General features: G+C 45.1%; 1 protein-coding gene across 4 annotated transcripts in view; it reads left to right on the top strand.

Annotated features, from left to right (window-relative positions):
• The window catches only part of NCOA2 (nuclear receptor coactivator 2), a 219,506-nt gene that overhangs the window by 97,403 nt on the left and 104,796 nt on the right, over positions 1-17,307 (top strand). For 3 of the 4 annotated variants that reach the window (XM_044294633.1, XM_044294634.1, XM_044294636.1), the window contains one exon: positions 11,785-11,850. The gene's annotated coding sequence lies outside the window, so the exon portion shown is untranslated. Of the gene's footprint in view, positions 1-2,070; positions 2,351-11,784; positions 11,851-17,307 lie in introns of those variants that run through there. The other variant, XM_044294635.1, reaches the window with a different exon arrangement.

Below are 17,307 nucleotides of genomic sequence, written 5' to 3'. Positions count from 1 at the left end.
TTTGGTGTTTTTTTTTTTTTTGCGCGTTAATCGCTTGTCCCAATACTTTTTTATGGTATCGAAATCGAATCTAAATTTTGGTATCGTGACAACCCTATCGCACGGGGTTTTTATGCCGTTGGAGTCACAAGGCGGGGCCTGGATATTTGGCCCTACACATGTAGGGTAGGGCTACACGGCGACATGTGTTGCTTGACAAAAAGTCAGCTACATGGCGATGTGGTGCACAACATTTCATGTAATGTATTTCAATGGTGTCGCAATGCAACAAGGCTTGGATGGATTTTTGCGTCAGTCGCAGCATATTGCATTGCAGCGCCATTGAAATACATGATGTGAAATGTCGCCATGTAGCTCTGTTCTTACTGGGGAAGATTTATCAAAACTGGTGTCAAGGAAACCTGGCTTAGTTGCTCATAGCAGCCAATTAGATTCCACCTTTTGCGCTTTGCACCAGTTTTGATAAGTCTCCTCCACTATTATGCCTGGAAACAGGTGTAAAGGAGGAGTGAAAACTACTTAATTCTTTAGCAATGGAGTCTGTGAGAATTTTACTGTGTTCCTATGGAGCCCTGCCACAGGCAGCCTCTCCATAGGAACTTATGTGCGGCTGCCTCGGATCACTGTGTCGTACACGCCATCCGGCTCCCCCCGTCCTTGGTAGGGGGAGCTGGTGCACAGGTGGGAGCTGTTTGACCTCCCAGATGCCGTGGTCACATTTGACCATGGCATCTAAAGGGTTAAATGTGTGCGAGTTACATTTTGGTCGGTCGCATACATTAGCCCCGGGTTACCTACTGTTTAAAACAGCAGGCATCCGCCGGCTATGGCGCTCACGAGTGGGCGCCATCTTTAAATGAAAAGAAGAGAAATAGCCAGCTCACCTCCGATGTCCAATATAGCGGTGCACGAGGCGGACCCAAGTCAGTCCATGTGGTAAATTCAAGTAGAAAGGAAGGCTTCAGCACCAAGCGTGGACGTATAAAAATCCCAGTCTTTATTCAGCAATATTCCATAGATCTACAGCAATCAGTGGCACAGGCTCCCGCTTAATCCCAGGAAATCAACGCGTTTCGAACAATGGTGTTCTTAGTCATGATCATGACTAAGAACACCATTGTTCGAAACGCGTTGATTTCCTGGGATTAAGCGGGAGCCTGTGCCACTGATTGCTGTAGATCTATGGAATATTGCTGAATAAAGACTGGGATTTTTATACGTCCACGCTTGGTGCTGAAGCCATCTTTAAATGCCCGACCTCTGATGTAAATTTACATGAGGAGGGTTAAAATCAATGGGTACTTGTGCTGTCTGTGAAAATGCGGATAGCACGCGTTGTGAACGAGGCCTTAGGGGTGCGTTCGCATTGCCTGTGATTTCCATCACTGATTTTTGAGCCTCCACAGAGATAATGTATAAGGGAAAGATCTGCACCTCTTCTGTGTTTTTGACTCTCACGTGGTTTTGACTGATGGAAATCACTGACAGTGTGAACGCAGCCTTAGGCCTCATGCACACGGGCGTTGTTTTGGTCCGCATCGGTGGCTCGAATGCGGACCCGTTCACTTCAATAGGGCGGCAAAAGATGCGAATAGCACTCAGTGTGCTGTCCGCATCCTTTGCGGACAAGAATAGACATTTATATTGAAGGCTGTCCGTGCCGTTCCGCAACGCGCACGAACGCCATCCATGTTTTGCGGATCCGCAATTTGTGGACCGCAAAACACACCACGGTTGTGTCTATGAGGCCTTACACTGTAGAAGGTTGCAAATCCATTTGAGATAAGTTTCAGCAATCCAGCCTCATCATGGGTGCAGAAGTGCTCCCAGCCCCTTTAACCACTTCTTTGCTGCCAGGCATGATTACATAAGGCAGCGAGAGTTGGCTGGTGCCTCCCCACCCCCCAGCCCTTCCTCCAGTGCCTGCGCCCTGTAATGTGAATCTAGAGGCAGATGTAGGAGGTGGGGCCCATGTCTCCCAATCAGCTCAGTGACACTGGCACATTAGCTCACAGCTTAAAGCCACACAGCGGAAGGAGCATTTCTTTTATTTTATGTATCATTAATTAATAATCGGTGTCCGCCAGCAGCAGAGTGAGGGAGCCCATGTGTGTGCTGTTTTGGGGGCAGCAGCGTGGAGTGTGCAGACATCCCTGCGGGGCTGTAACCTGTGTGTGGCTGCTTCAGCCCAACTCTGCTCAAATCCTCTTAGCTGCTCCCCCTCAATCTGCTTCTGAGCTCAGTCTCCCTGCCAGGGTCTGAAATAAAGATACTAGCAGTGAAGATGGAGCGCTCTACCTATACGCCGCGTAACGGGATCCCGGCTGACAAACGGTTAAAGTCCTAAAAGGTATGTGGTTGTCACAGCAGCAAATGATGCTCCCACTGTAGCCATGAGGCTGCTGCGCAGGCAGAACTGTGGTCTGCGCGTTCACCCGGCCCATGTCATCAGTCAGGGAAATGATGCGGGGTTAGGGCTGCCTTCACATTACTGTTTTTGCCCTACGTTTAACGTATACATTTTGGGGGAAAGAAAGGACGCAAAAGCGCAGTCTGACAAAAAAAAACAACGTATACCTCACCGTATGTGCTCTCAGTGTGGGAATTGTCATTCATATTACGTTTTTCTTATCTTTTGTGAAATATGTATTCATGTGAAATATTATAAGTGTATATCTTCCTACTCCCCTTGCCATATAAATCATATATGTGTGTGCGTAAATAGATTGACAGATTAGAAATCAGGGATGCCCAACCTGCGGCCCTCCAGCTGTTGCAAAACTAGAACACCCAGCATGCCTGGACATCCTACAGCTATCTGCCTACAGCAGGGCATAATGGGAGGTTGAGCATCCCTGGATTAGATAGATTAGATTGACTGATAGATTATGAGATGTATTAGATAGATTAGATTGATAGATTAAATGGGATAGATAGATCGGGTTAGGCTAGGTCTACATGACAGGGCGCAACATTTTGTTGCACCAATGTCACGCGACAATTTTTATAATGGCAGTCTATGGTGTCGCACTGCAACATGCGACATACTGCGACGCGACAGTCGCAGAAAAATCCATCTCGAATGGATTTTCTGCGACTGTTGCGTCGCAGTCGCAACATGTTGCAGTGCGACACCATAGACTGCCATTATAAAAATTGTCGCGTGACATTGGTGCAACAAAATGTCGCGCGACAAATGTCGTTGTGTAGACCTAGCCTAATTTGCACTGGAAAAATCTAAGTTTGCGGCCTGCAAGTATCAGAATGTGAAAACGTATGAATGCCAAATGATTTTGATTCATAAAAGTCTATAATAAACTTTCCCAAAGACTTGCGTTGATCTCCTCCAGTCTCTTTGGTACCACGGGAGCACCTGATGACCATGGCAGAGGCTGATAACTGGTCACCAGTGATCTCGGTATGGCCTGAAGCCCATATGTCAGCTCCTCCATGTAGTGGGCTTCTCATGCCGGAGCTCAGGGAATTAAATATAGCTTCTTTTAGCGCAAAAAAGATGAAGCCAACGCTTAATGAAGTCTCCCTCCACCATATGGCGGTTCCCCCTCTACATCTGCCAGTGTAAATCCTGTTAGTCTCGTTGCCACACACTGTCCACATAATAGAAGGCTCAGCCGTAGACCGCGCAGTGCTTTGTAGGATTCAAGGCTCCTCTGGCGTCTTTCTCACTCGGCTCTGCTATACTTGAATCCAGGGCTCTTGCATAATGTTATAGTGTTTACTCCGCTGCTCTTATTCTGTTACCTTGGCTACCTGTTCTGTGTGTGTTAAGCCTCGTCTGTAGGTCTCGTGGTAAAATGATGTGTTCACTGGTCTTCTCCACGTTCACTTCATTGGCTGAAGTATGGCTTGCTTTGTACATGGATAATAACAAAAACATGGCTAAAATTCATCTTGGCTCCATTTTAAAGGGATTTTCTTGCATTACAATATTAAACGGGTTGTCAGATTTTCATATTGATGGCCTATCCTCAGGTATTGTAAAACCCCTCTCAAATCGTCAGCATATCCGCTACTTGTGAACATACCCTTAATTATATTTTTTTAACTACGTGGGCAGCTGTGCAGATCACAAGAGCTAGGGGAAAATACATGTAAAGATTTTGTAGCGTGGCCTAACTTTTTATTTTATTTTTTGTTAGTTTTTTTGTAGTGTAGGCTGCTAGGGTTGCTTGATGAGTTATTGAAATCTGCAGTATTTAATTGATTCCTAGTTTATTACGTTGCTGCCAACTTTTTGGATTATTATGTTTTAAAATACTAGTTAGTGCTTATTTACATCGCCAGCCCTATCTAACACCCCTCGACTACAGTTCTCGCTCTGTGGTCACATGGCCGTATTTTTGGTTTGTATCCAAACTGATTTTTTTTTTGCAGTTCGGAATCAGACCCATTCGTTTCTAAGGGGCTGCGGACAGCACATCTGTGTGTCCGTCCTACAAATTATATAGCATGTCCTACTCTTGTCCTTGTTACAGACAAGAATAGGCGTTTCTACTATTAAGCCAGTGGAAAATGCGGCATGCACAAAGCGCATTTTACAGATCAACGGTGTGCGGACCTCAAAATACATACGGTCGTGTGCATGAGGCCTAACGTAGAGTCTGTGATCATATGTTTGTGTCTGTTCACATCATGTTTGGCTATACCTTTCAGGTGTCCGTTTTATTTCTTTATTTCAAAGAGATCCATTAAAGGGGTTATTCTGGAAAAGAGAATAATGACCTATCCTCAGGATAGGTCCTCATTATCAGATCGGTGGGGCTCAGACATCCTGGCACCCCCGCCGACCAGCTTCAGGAAGGCCCGTTGCCCACCGGAGCTCCGCTGAGCGCTGTGGCCGTCCAGCAGCTTACCAGGCTCTGCGCTGAACATTGTATAGCGGCTGTGCTTGACATTGCAGCTCAGCCCCATTGACTGGAATGGTCCGACCTGCACGTATGCAATGTGACCAATTTACAGTGACATCACTCGCCTATGAAGAGGACGCGGCACTCACGGAGTGCTCACATTCTTCAAACAGCTGATTGGCGGGGGTCCCGAGTGTCGAAACCCCACCAATCTGATATTGATGACCTGTCCTGAGGATAGGTCATCAGTATTAGGCCTCTTTCACTCGACTGTATGGCTTTTTCTGTGTTTTTTCCGTTTTTAAGTATGGAATATACAGTATACAGTAATTACATAGAAAATTAGGTCTGGGCATAACATTTTCAATAGATGGGTCTGTAAAAACGAAACTGATACGGAAGACATACGGATGCATTTCCGTATGTGTTCCGTTTTTTTGCGGACCCATTGACTTGAATAGAGCCACGGAACGTGATTTGCGGGCAATAATAGGACATGATCTATCTTGTAAAAGAACGGAAATACGGAAACGGAATGCATACGGAGTACATTCTTCTCTTTTTTTCATTGAAATGAACCTATACGGAACACAAAAAACGGCCCGTAAATGGAAAAACAAAAACGGTGTGTGCAGGAGGTCTTAGGTTACTTTTACACGAGCGTTTTTTGCAGATCCGTCATGGATCTGCAAAACGCTTTAGTTACAATAATACAACCGCATGCATCCGTCATGAACGTATCCGGTTGTATTATGTCTTCTATAGCCATGACGGATCCGTCTTGAACACCATTAAAAGTCACTGAAGGATGGTCCGTTTTCCATTGTGCCAGATTGTGTCAGAGAAAACGGATCCGTCCCCATTGACTTACATTGTGTGCCGATCCATTTGGCTCCGCTTCGTCAGTCGGAGGCTGATCGGAGGTAAACTGATGTATTCTGAGTGGATCCTTTTCCATTCAGAATGCATTAGGGCAAAACAGATCTGTTTTGGACCGCTTGTGAAAGCCCTGAACGGATCTCACAAATGGAAAGCCAAAACGCCAGTGTGAAAGTAGCCTAAATTCCCAGAGAACCCCTTCAACAGGTCTGTAGGTTTACAATGAGGCTTCCATCATAGTTAGGCTCCATTCACACGTCTGCAACGTGTTTTGCGGATCGACGGAGCTGCAAAACACAGAAAGCGGCAATGTGTGTTTCGCATTTTGTGAACCGCACATAGTCGGTACTAATAGAATATGCCTGTTCTTGTCCGCAATTGCGGACAAGAATGGGACATGTTCTATTTTTTTGCGTAACGGAAGTGCGGACCCAGATGTGCTGCCCCGTAGAAATGAATGGGTCCGCAATTCCGTTCAGCAAAAGGCAGACCGAAATTGCGGACGTGTAATGGAGCATAAAAAGCATCCATTTATATCCTCTCAGAATCAGTGTTTTTCAACAGGACAGACGGAGACGGAAACTGTCGGTCTGTTATCTTGGGGTGGCCATCTTGCCTGAACCGTTGTTAACAGCATTTAGAAATGTGCTTTACAGCAGTTGCTATGGTCCATAGACACAATGGACAGGAGCTGACCCTATTGACTTCTATGGGAGAGTTTTCTAGGCCTGTTCTGTGACCTGTGCAGAGATCATTGTACAAGGAAAGAATAGGGAAAATTGGACAATCGCCTATTGTGAATGGTGGATCCTGTTATTTCTTTCTCTCAGCCCTCCATGTCAGACCCCAGGACAGCCCTTTTCTTTCAGACCCCCATCAGACTAAAATAAAAAAAATCTTCTCTTACCTCTCCTGCGTCACGGCTCCGCTCCGGGTCCAGCGTCTCGCTACCCTGTCTTCTGCGGCCTGCACTGCACGGTCACCTGACTGCGTGCAGCGTCAGGTCATAGCGTGCGCACTGTGTCAGGACATCGGAGTGCGGACCCTAGCAAGAAGACCAGGGAGGGTGAGTTTCGGAAGCGCAGCGCTTCTTCCTTGCTCCCGACACCTAATGTATACCAGCGAGCGCTCCCATAATGGAAGCTCTCACTAGTATTTGCTATAGAAGACGCACAGCCATTTTCCCCCTACTTTACGTCTTCTAAAGTGAAAAATACGGTGTGTGTGTGTGTGTGTGTGTGTGTATATATGTATATATATAATATAAATATATATATATATATATATATATATATATATGTGTGTGTATTTGTGACACAGTGAGAGGTTTGGTCTGGGAAAACAGGTATTTTCCTCCCAGCATGTGCTGCTGGGATGATTTACAGCCAGGTGAGGTCAAATACCGGACCGGATTTTAAGTTCCGGTCCGGGTTTTGGCAGCACCTGGCTGTCCTTAAATAGGCAGCTGGGCTCAGAAGCGAGATCTCTGTGTTGGAATCTGGGAGCCTTGTGTCTGGATGAAGGCTTGCTACCTGTTTGGCATAAAAACAGGTTGGTGCTGCTATGGTCAAGGACTCTTTGAGGCAGAATTGCTGCATGGTGTGAATTACCACCAACACCGCAAGGTGACTTTTTGCTCGTTTATCACGGCTTGTTTTGTCACTTGCCTAAAGTGTGAATAAAACACTGAACTGATTGATCCAAAGAACTTGTTGTTGCCTCTATACTGCGTCCGCTAATGCTAATCCTGTCTACCAGAGCGAAACCCTAATAAATATATATATATAATCATTGTAATCCTGCCTGTAATGATAAGTAGATAACTGCAGTAAAATGATTTGTTTTGCAACTTTTTAATGCATGTGCGACAAGATCTTGTCACACAGGCGTTTTCATGCCTCCTTCACCACTTTGGAGTCGCGAGGGTCAAGATATTGGCCCTGGCAAATTTACTAACGATTATAGAAACTGGAAACAGGCGTAAAAAAGTAGTGAAAACTACACCAGTCAGGAGCTGCCAGAGGTATGCCTAATTAATGACCAGGTCGGCACCTTGTGATCAATTAGGCACTTCCTCCAGCAGTGAAGGGGCTATCAAAGACCACCTTAAAAAGCTGCTCTTTTATAAATGATCGCCAGTGTCGTCTACTATGAATTCGCAAATCAGTCCACCCATTTCCAGCGACCACTAATAGGGCCTCCATTACAGATCTGACAGGCTTTTTTGGAGAGTCCTGAACTACAAATCTGTCTAGTTCTCTGTTTAGGACCAGTCCAGAACTGCTGACAGGTCTGGAGAATTTATAGCGGCTGTGATCTTCCTCTAGCGCACGGTGCCTGTCAATTATTTGTCTGTACTGTGGAGATAATAGACAAGTAGATTAAGAGGTCAGAAAAAACAATCGCTTCCCCAGAGATGAAATGCGCACTACAAGGAATGAATATATAGATGTGTATGTATGTATATATATATATATATATATTCAGCCGGCTGGTGTACAGAAATAGAACACAAACACGTTTTCCTTCAGCGCGAGGAGCTGAACGCTCCACTCACCCGCCGCATATAAAAAACAGGAGGATAAATAGAAAGTCAATATTGAAAGAAAAACATTTATCTGCAGATCGCCAGATAGCGAGAATCAACATGACTGCAAAATGCAGGACAGAATTTTGGTTCATTTTATATGTATTCTGCCGAGATAAAACGCTAGTAAATTGAGAGATTTCCCAGCTGCCAAGAGGCAATAAAAAGACAAAAGAACTGCATGGTCCGTCTATAAAGGGATTCTCCGCTCTTTGCATTCTCTGACTCGATAGCAGAAAAAACTTTGTGTACTGGGAGGTCCCAGCACTTGATGTAGCTGGACTTGTTTGGCTCTTATTGACATTTTGGGAAGGTAAATTAGTAGATGTCAATTTACATAATAATGCATGTGCGCCACAATCAGCAGATTTGTACCTATGAGACTGTCTGATCTGTTCCATGTGCACTTGGCAGCTGAAGGCATCTGTGTTGGTCCCATGTTCATATGTGCCCGGATTGAGATGTGCCCGCAACTGAGCCTCTAGGAGCAATGGGGGCGTTGCTATTACACCTAGAGGCTCTGCTCTCTCTGCAACTGCTGCGCCCTCTGCACCTTGATTGACAATGCCAAGCAGTGAAAATGTGATCATGCCTGCCTGGCCATGTCAAAGTGGAGAGGGTGCGGCAGTTGCAGAAAAAGCAAAGCCTTTAGGAGCAATGGGGGCGTTGCCATTACACTTAGAGGCTCATTTGCATATATTATTTAAAACATTTCTCAGCAATGTGGGCAAATATGAACATGGGACCAACACAGCTGCCTCCAGCTGCCAAGCGCACATGTAACAGGTCAGCCAGTGTCATAGGTACAAATCTGCTGACAGATGCTTAAAAAAATAGTATAAGGCCTCGTTCACACATTTAGTATTTGGTCAGTATTTTTCATCTGTTGGCCAAAACAAGAAGTAGATCTCCACAAAAAAAAAAAAAAAACATTATACCTTTTCTCTGTAAATTCCACTCCTGGTTTTGCCTTATAAATACGGATGCAAAATACTGACCAAATACTGACTGCCACACCTTTTTTTATATTTTTTTTTTACTTAAAATAAATAAAAGACCCCCAAACAGGGTGGTGCACCAGGATGTCTATCCTGTAGTGTTCTGTTGCGACAGGCTTGCATTGTACATAAAAAAAAATAATAAAAAAAAAATTTGACCGCGACTGCTTCAGTCAGTCATTGGGATGGACAAGGATAGCCGAGCTCTGTCACCCCGATAGAGACTGAATGGAGTGACAGGATTGGGGGGGTCCTTATGGTTGGACACGGATCTGACACTTATCACCTATCCTCTGTATTTGTGATAACTTAAGATTTGGGGAAAATGCCATTTAAAAGCCCTTTTAAATGGCCCAATGTGGCAAGCACTTGTTGGGAAGGAAGCGTTCGTTCCTGATAATTGCCTGCTCATCAGTGGAGGTGATGGCTGCATTTACAGTATGAGGAGGAGCGATCACTAATGCCATCGCTCGTCCCCATACAGACTCGTTGTTTGCCGGCAGCAGAGGCTGTTTAGACGGCACAATCTGCTGCCGGCAAACAGTGATTTAGGTTACCGCATGAAAGATCCTATTACCAGATGAACGAGTGTTTCACTTGTTCATTGGGTAATTGGCAGCACCGTTACACCGGCAGATTGTCGCTAACGAGTGTCTGTACGAACACTCGTTAGCGATAATCTGCCTGAGCTCCGGGCAGTGTAAAGGGGCCTTAATGAATAGAATTTACCAGCTCTGTCTAATCTGCTGCTGTTTATAGGGTAATTAGAAGTCGATTTTTGTCATTTTGCTGTTCTTCACAAGTAGCCTCAAGGAATCTGGTGATTTACACAGACCATATCCTCAACAATATCCGTTCTTGGGCTGGGTTCACTGCCTACTCTCCTCTGTCCCTCATTCACTTTCGTATGCCAAAGGGGTGGTCCTTTGGCATATGCCACACTGGGGCTTACCTTTCTTCTTTTTATTCTATGCAGAGGGATAAAAAAATAAAAATAAAACACTACACACAGGAAATGAAATGACAAATGAAAAATAGAACACTTTGAATACTTAGAGGTTGTCCAATTTTCCTATATTGATGAGATTCGCATAAAACTTCGTTGTAATACTGTACGGAGCAGGTTTTTTATAGTACAAATCAATTTATGAATTATTCGCGAGACTTCGCAAAGCAGTGACTTCGGCTCATCAGAGCCAATACATTCTAATGCTGTATGGAGCTCCTGCTCCGTACAGTATTAGAACAAAGTTTTATGCGAATCGTCTTCGGATGCTTAATCCCAAGACGATTCACTCATTCCTAATCATCAATATCAGATCAGGAAAACTGGACAACCAAAAAATTGCTAGTGATGCTCGGTCAATGATCACACAACCAAGGTGCTGCACCATTTATTTTGGGATCTGCAGCAGGGTATATGTTTGGGCAGAGTCACATTAATATTGGGTGGCATTTCTCCTTGATGCGATACAGGCTACCAGTCTGGCATGGTGATGGTCATACAGAAGATGGATCCTTTGATATGTCATTCAAACTCTTTCAACTTGGATCCATAGTTCAGCCAGGGTGGTTGTTGGTTACTGTGCATGGGAGCTCCATCACCCCACCCAGTCCCTGGGATTCTCAATGGGGAGAGATCTAGTGATAGAGACGGACAAGGGGATACCCTGAGGAGCCCATTGTGTAGTACGGGCAGTGTGGGTGGGCTTTATCTTGTTGGAACACTATGCCTACTAACTGAGTTAAAAAAGGCAGTAGGACTGGTTCCATTATGTCCTGGACATACTGACGGTTGGTCTATGTTCCCTCAATGAATGCCAGACGGGAACGACCATGACTTGTAGTGTTGGTCTTGTGTGTCTAGTGATGGTCAGGTTAGATTTCGACTGCAACTTAAAAAAAAAAGTGCAGTCTTATTTCAGTTGCATTAAAACCTGGAGTAACAGGTAATAGGTGGGGGTCCGACACCTATCACTCCCGCTGATCAGCTGTTTGAACAATAGGCTGCTCTCCATTCGAGCATCGCTTCCTTTTCTTTACACTGCACTTCGTCTCACTTGAATGGAGCGAGTGTTTGTAAATACACTATGCCACCGCTCCACAGGAGACGACGTGTAGTGTCAAGAGCAGGACCTCCTTGTCTCACAGCTGACGGGTGGAGGTTCAGGGTGTTGGACCCCCGCCTATCAGATATTGATGACCTCTCCTGAAGACAGGTCATCAGTATTAGAGGCTGGACAATGGTGCATTGAATTTATCAAACACTGTGCGACATTGATAAATTTGGTGCAAATTACAGCAGTGCAGATTGAAGAAAAGCAGACTTCAGAATTACCCTCATGATAAATTCACTCATATTTTCATTACTGAATTGCCATAGTTTCAGGTCTAGAACATTTTTCTTAGCAAATTGTATTACATTAACCTTTTCCTTGTTTCTTTTTCATAGGAAATAATGTCCAGATTTCACAATTGTATCGCCACATTTGAGGGGGTGTTCCAGTCTAAATGAAAGGTAAGCTAAAATGTCACTGTACAGAACTCGCAGACATGCTGATGGGCACAAGTGCTGAATATTTGGGTGCCTTCACTCGTGGCAGAAGACATTGGTGCAACAATCTGGATGATGAATAGTTCTCCATGTATTTCTTAGGAGGTTAAAGGGGTTTTCCGAGATATTTATACCGATGACCTACCCTCTGGATAGGTCATCAGTATCTATTTGGTGGGGGGCCGACACTCTGGATCGTTGCGGCCTTCAGGTTTCTCTAGGCCAGTGAAGACACGCTCATCGGTCACATGGCCTAGGCGCAGCGCAGCCCCATTGAAGTGAATGGGGCTGATCGCGATACCAAGCACAACCGCTATACAATGTACAACGCTGTGCTTGGTGAGAAAGCCGCGGTGCTCACAGTATCGCTGATTCCTTCTCAAACAGCTGATCGGTGGGGGTCCTGGGTGCCAGACCGCCACCAATCAATATAAAAGTCTTGGAAAAACATGTCTAATCTAAAAATCCATGCATGTGCGTATATTTCCACCACGTGTGAAGGCACGCTTTCTGTATTTCTTGTGTCCCCCTTGTATCCTTTGCGTTACTTGATAATGCATTCATGGATCCCCCTTTTTGACCAAACCCAGCCTGTGATGGTCATAGACAATATTCTGGTTGCAGAACTCCATATGACTGTTCTGTGCAACTAGAGTTGGCTTGTCAAATAAAAGCCGAGCAGCACGGTCCAGAAGAGACTTGTAGACTTCTAGATCCAGTTGCAGAATATTATTTCCGATCCACCAGAGTCGGCCAGGAGGGATCTCATGTATAGGGCCTTAGGTAGATGATGCATGTAAATGTCCGTTGTGGGACAAGGCCTTTGTGCAGTAACCATTTGGCTTACGGTAGTCTTTAACTTGCTGATATGTTACGGTATATCGGCCATGGTCAAGACGTTTCTTCAGCTGATGTTAATATTACATGGCATCAATACTGATTATGCAAAAAAAAAAAAAAAGAAAGTTCTATCTTGCCAGTAAGAATTGGTGAGCATGTGATCCGTACTCACAGAAATAATGAATAATCTGTGCTTTAGCGGTCTTTGGATGCGATCAAACCAAAATTTGAGCCAAAAAGTCATGCCCCGTGCAACAGTTTATCCATGGAAATGAAGCGATGCAATATCTTACAACACTTACGTCTCTCTCATCAACCCTGGCACGTGGACTCCTGGACCTCGTTGTGGTTAGTTTCCATGTTCTGCAGAGATTTCACAGAGATTTTCAGTAGAATATAACTTCAGACATGGGCTTGCGTTTCAGCTTATACTGTCCACACCGGAAGTTACAACACACAGGTCCCTCAGCGACAACTGTGCTAGATCGCCGCAAAATGTACTTTGTGTTGTGGTGAATCAACAAGTTCCTTCCTTATTCGAGGGGATTTTGTATTTAGTTTGTTCATTTATTCAGATGTAACAATAGTAAATTGAACATTTACAGCATTGAAACAGCATGTAAAACGTCGATATGTGGGGTAAATGGGTGACAAGGGGCCTACGGTTAAAGCTGTAAGGCCACAACTGTTACTCCAAGAATAGGACATGATCAATATTTTTGCGGATTCCACAGAACGGAGATGCCGCAGTGTGCTGTCTGTATCTAGTGCAGCCCCATTGAAGTGAATGGGTCCGCACCCGACCAGCAACAAATGCAGATTGGATGCGGACCAAAAAATACGTTTGTGTACATGAGCCTTTAGGGTGGTGCTAAACTGCGGTGTTGTGGTTACAGTGTTATACTGGCTGTGATGTCACTTTACGGCCTATAGACAAGTCTTGATTCATATTCAGTCTGAAGCTGTCTCTCCGATCTCTAGATCAATATCGGATCAATTCTGGTGTCCTCCATGTAAATGCCGCTGCCGTCAATCATGTGCGCGGCTGCTCCATTCAAAGTCTGGGAGACTACGGACGACAGAGCACGGTGCACAGGTGAGCGACCGCCGCTCCATTCAGACAGGAGAACATGGACCCCAGTTCTCGAGATTGTCGGGGGATTCAGGCCCCTGCTGATTAAGTACTTGGATAAGGGTTAAGTGTCATTCCTTGGAAAACCCCTTTAAAGACTGATTCACACGACCGCGCTCAGTCGGGGAAGCACTGCCCATGTGTTGACCTCATCTCCCGGACCGACCTCTGACCTGAACTGACTGCATCATTGTGATTTATGATACAGTGAGCTGCCATCTGATCGCGGCTCTGCTGTACTGTGCCGACATATATGTGCTGTATGCATAGCATACCGAGGACTCAAAGTGGAGATGCGCAAATTGATTCGTTCATCAAACAGACTTCTTGAGCAGACAAGAGGGACCCCCCCCCCTTTGATTGACAGGGCCGCACATATCGCCTGGTCCTGTAACGCTCGCGCCTGCTTTGCTCTGAGTAGCGGCACAGGCATAGAGGCCCTACTTTTATTGCCGAAGCAGCGCAGATGCTGACTGTGCATGCGCAGCTGCAGTTCCAGGGGTTTGATGAACAAATTAATTTAAACAAATTGATTTGCTCATCTCTACTCCTAAGCTTTGCAATATAATGGAATGGGACTCGGGTTCTTCAGTCATGGACCCTTTTCAGGCTTAAGGTAGGCTCAGACAGAGGATTGTGGGCACAGGGTTCAGCACAGATTCTGTGCCGAAACCGCCGCCTCTTGTTTTCAATGGCCATGTGGCCAAGGTTTTTGCTGCGTGGTTTTCAAGACTGCGCCAAGAATGTACAGCGGGTTCACATGAAAACCCACTGCAGCACATCGCACCGTTTTATGCCGTAGAATACGCTGTTGCGGACAAAATCCTCTGTCTGAACCCTACTGTGGGCGAATGCTAGTGAGACACCCCCCCCCCCCCCCTCCATGCAGATTAAATTATGTTGTAAGCACATTTCCCATGCAAATTTGTATGCCTCTATAAGGGTGTCTTTACACGTGGTTAAAATGAAATATGCCATATAAGGACTTCCCCCATGTTATCCTACGGGGTTGAAAAGTGTCAATCCCTGCCCTGTGTTCTGCTGCAGAATACCACTTTGCCGGTAAATAAGAATGTCTCCATTTATTTCAATGGCGGTGGAAATGCGCATCTTAATGCGCAACTCATAGATTGTAAGCTCTTGCAAGCAGGGTCCTCATTCCTCTTGTTGTAATTATTGACATGTCTGTTACTATGTTATTTATGACATGAACCCCTGAACCGTAAAGCGCTGCGGAATATGTTGGCGCTATATAAATAAAGATGATTATTATTATCTTAATCCACAAGTGAAAATCTGCAACAAAATCCGCATCTTTGTAGAAATCAACATCTGCAGATTTTCACCCTAAAAAATTTGCTTGCTCATTTGTCAGCAGATCGCTGCCCTGTTTACCTTGGGTGGTGACGGGAACAAGGGTTTGACTGTCCTATCACTGGCCCTTGTACTTGGGCAAACTGTACTTACTGTACGTTATTTTATGGCAGCATATCTTCTGGAGGTGTATCATTTGAGGACAGGCCTGCTGCCAAAGGTACTCGTTCCTAAAAAGACGGCTCTGATGGACTCGAGCAGCTTTCTTATATTGGCATTTTAATTTGGGTCCGTTGAACATACAATCCAGATCCTCGGAGGTGCTGTCAGTGTGATCCTGAAGCTTTTAGGGCTTTGTACATGCTGTATCTGTGCATCTGCAGGGGCTCGTGTGGTATGGTATCTATTATCAGGTTGGGTTGTATGCCATCCGGTTGAGATCTGTCCACACCAGGCTTGAGATGGAGAAGGCCTGACGAGAGGACTAGTGAATTCTCGAACATCAACAAAAAATGTTCTTTTGTGTGAGCAAAAATCAACAACTTTGTCCCTTTCACTTTGCTGCAGCAGCCTCAGCAGGAAAGCGGGAGGACTGAGTGCCCCTCCCTGTTGGTGAAGGGCGGTCAGATCTCTCAGCTCAGCACTTACCAGCGGATTGGTGTAGCAGAGCTAGTTGGCCAGCTGTCACTCGGAGTAGAGGACACAAGATAAGCTCCTGTGAAGGAATGTCCTAGCCTAGTTTGCACGTTGCGATCCATACTGCCTCATATGCATGTTACATTACCTATCTGTACAGTTGTGCCAATGTTTGCACACGTCTTAGTTGTTTTTTATGCCTTTAACAAAATTAATCTATTAATTGAATTAAAAGGCGCAATTTGAAATTCTGCTTGCAGCGTTTTGGTGTCCGTCTGACGAAACTGAGCCAAACGGATCCGTCCTGGCACACGATGTAAGTCAATGGGGACGGATCAGTTTTCTGTGCCACACAATCTGGCACAACAGAAAACTGATTGTACATTGTATTCTATGAGAATTTGAAATTCTCAATGCACACGATGCAGATTTTTTCCACGCGGATTATGACCTGTGGTGCGGATTTTAAAATCCGCAGCATGTCAATTTATTTTATTTTTCCTGACCGGATTTTCTTCATTCATTTAGTTAAATCCGCACCAATTGATGCAGATTGACTGTACGGATTTGCCTACGAACACCTGCGGATTTCAGTGCGGATTCTCTGCACACGAATCCTGAATGTGGGCACGTGTGTACCCTTAGAGGTCCAGTGACTAGTAATTCTAAGCACTGCTGACTATTCCAGATGATGATGTGTGTGTCAGGAGTCGGCTAAAACCGCCTTCCTAAATCTCACCTGACAGTTTTGGATGTAATTGTCCATTTTGATTAAAGGGAACCTGTCATCAGCTTTATGCTGCCCATACAGACGGCAGAATAAAGTAGAGACAGGCGAGTTGATTTCAGTGGTCTGTCAAGTTAAAAGTAAGTGGTTGCCGAGAACCGACACCACAATCATTGCAGACTGGGCCCGGAAAAGAGTCACGTCCACCTGAGAAGAGTCCTGGTTATCCATGACTTCCTGCTCTCCCCCCCCCCACCTGCCGATGACTGACAGTCTTCTACCTAGTTTTCTCTAGGAGAGAACTGCCAATCATCAGCAGATGAGAGCAGGAGATTAGGAATAACCAGGACTCTTCTCAGGTAGATTTGACTCTTTTCCAGGCCTGGGCTGCAATGATTATGATGCTGGTTCTCTGCAACCACTTACTTTTAGCTCATGAGTGACACACCACTGACATCAGCATTTCTGTCACAATTTTATGCCCTCAGTGGTGTTGTCACATGTCATGGCTGTGCTGTATTTTTGGTGCGGGGGAAGAGAAAGAAAAAAAAAAAAAAAAAGTATGGAGTTTTTGCAAAAACATACCTGCATTTAGGGTCCATTCACACGTCCGTTTTGGTGTTCCGCATCCGTTCCGATTAAAATCGGAACATTATGCGGATCCATTCATTTTCAATGGAATCTGCAAATAATCGGACAGCACTCATGGTGCTCTCCGATTCCGTTCCGTGGGTTCTGTTTATTCGGATCCAGGAAAAATATATACCCTGTC

Source organism: Bufo gargarizans, chromosome 5 (genome assembly GCF_014858855.1).
Source record: "Bufo gargarizans isolate SCDJY-AF-19 chromosome 5, ASM1485885v1, whole genome shotgun sequence".
Lineage (NCBI taxonomy): Eukaryota > Metazoa > Chordata > Amphibia > Anura > Bufonidae > Bufo > Bufo gargarizans.
The sequence above is the reverse complement of the archived record's forward strand: the minus strand, read 5'-3'. Positions and strand labels throughout refer to the sequence as shown.